This window comes from Micropterus dolomieu, linkage group LG01, assembly GCF_021292245.1.
Source record: "Micropterus dolomieu isolate WLL.071019.BEF.003 ecotype Adirondacks linkage group LG01, ASM2129224v1, whole genome shotgun sequence".
NCBI classification, from domain to species: domain Eukaryota; kingdom Metazoa; phylum Chordata; class Actinopteri; order Centrarchiformes; family Centrarchidae; genus Micropterus; species Micropterus dolomieu.
In genome coordinates this window covers 47436168-47438429 of record NC_060150.1, presented here as the reverse complement: position 1 = coordinate 47438429, position 2262 = coordinate 47436168, and the positions used below count along the sequence as shown (strand labels likewise).

General features: G+C 36.0%; 1 protein-coding gene across 1 annotated transcript in view; it reads left to right on the top strand.

The window, feature by feature from the left end:
* Window positions 1-2262, top strand: part of LOC123984757 (coagulation factor XIII A chain-like) — a 21234-nt gene that overhangs the window by 7636 nt on the left and 11336 nt on the right. The window lies entirely within an intron of this gene.

Sequence of the window (2262 nt, the reverse complement as noted above, 5' to 3'; positions counted from 1 at the left end):
CACATAGAGACACAAAACCCCCACAGATTGACCCTAAACAACTACAGAGAGACACAAAACACCCACAGATTGACCCTAAACAACTACAGAGACACAAAACCCCCACAGATTGACCCTAAACAACTACAGAGAGACACAAAACACCCACAGATTGACCCTAAACAACTACAGAGAGACACAAAACCCCCACAGATTGACCTTAAACAACCACATAGAGACACAAAACACCCACAGATTGACCCTAAACAACTACAGAGAGACACAAAACACCCACAGATTGACCCTAAACAACTACATAGAGACACAAAACACCCACAGAGTAACGCTAAACAACTACAGAGAGACACAAAACACCCACAGAGTAACGCTAAACAACTACAGAGAGACACAAAACACCCACAGAGTAACTCTAAACAACCACATAGAGACACAAAACACCCACAGAGTAACGCTAAACAACTACAGAGAGACACAAAACACCCACAGAGTAACTCTAAACAACCACATAGAGACACAAAACACCCACAGAGTGACCCTAAACAACTACAGAGAGGCACAAAACACCCACAGAGTAACGCTAAACAACTACAGAGAGACACAAAACACCCACACATTGACCCTAAAAACAACTACAGAGAGACACAAAACACCCACAGATTGACCCTAAACAACTACAGAGACCCAAAACAACCACAAAGAGAAACAAAACTACTACAAAGAGACACAAAACAACTATAGAGAGACACAAAACACCCACAGATTGACCCTAAAAACAACTACAGAGACCCAAAACAACCACAAAGAGAAACAAAACTACTACAAAGAGACACAAAACAACCACAAAGAGACACAAAACTTCTACAAAGAGGCACAACAGCTACAGAAGCACAAAATAACCAAAAAGAAACACAAAACAACTACAAAGAGACACAAAACGACTGCAAAGAGTCAAAATGACTACAAAGAGACACAAAACAACTTCAAAGGCACAAAATGACTACAAAGACACAAAATGACTACAAAGAGACACAAAACAACTACAGAGACACAAAACGACTAAAAAGACACAAAATGACTACAAAGAGACAAAATGACTACAAAGAGTCAAAATGACTACAAAGACACAAAATGACTACAAAGACACAAAATGACTACAAAGAGACACAAAATGACTACAAAGAGACACAAAACAACTACAAAGAGACAAAATGACTACAAAGACACAAAATGACTACAAAGACACAAAATGACTACAAAGACACAAAATGACTACAAAGAGTCAAAATGACTACAAAGAGTCAAAATGACTGCAAAGAGACACAAAACAACTTCAAAGACACAAAATGACTACAAAGACACAAAATGACTACAAAGAGACACAAAATGACTACAAAGACACACAAAACAACTACAGAGACACAAAACAACTAAAAAGACACAAAATGACTACAAAGAGACAAAATGACTACAAAGACACAAAATGACTACAAAGAGACACAAAATGACTACAAAGACACACAAAACAACTACAGAGACACAAAACAACTAAAAAGACACAAAATGACTACAAAGAGACAAAATGACTACAAAGACACAAAATGACTACAAAGAGACACAAAATGACTACAAAGACACACAAAACAACTACAGAGACACAAAACAACTAAAAAGACACAAAATGACTACAAAGAGACAAAATGACTACAAAGACACAAAATGACTACAAAGAGACACAAAATGACTACAAAGACACACAAAACAACTACAGAGACACAAAACAACTAAAAAGACACAAAATGACTACAAAGAGACAAAATGACTACAAAGACACAAAATGACTACAAAGAGACACAAAATGACTACAAAGACACACAAAACAACTACAGAGACACAAAACAACTAAAAAGACACAAAATGACTACAAAGAGACAAAATGACTACAAAGACACAAAATGACTACAAAGAGACACAAAATGACTACAAAGACACACAAAACAACTACAGAGACACAAAACAACTAAAAAGACACAAAATGACTACAAAGAGACAAAATGACTACAAAGACACAAAATGACTACAAAGAGACACAAAATGACTACAAAGACACACAAAACAACTACAGAGACACAAAACAACTAAAAAGACACAAAATGACTACAAAGAGACAAAATGACTACAAAGACACAAAATGACTACAAAGAGACACAAAATGACTACAAAGACACACAAAACAACTACAGAGACACAAAACAACTAAAAAGA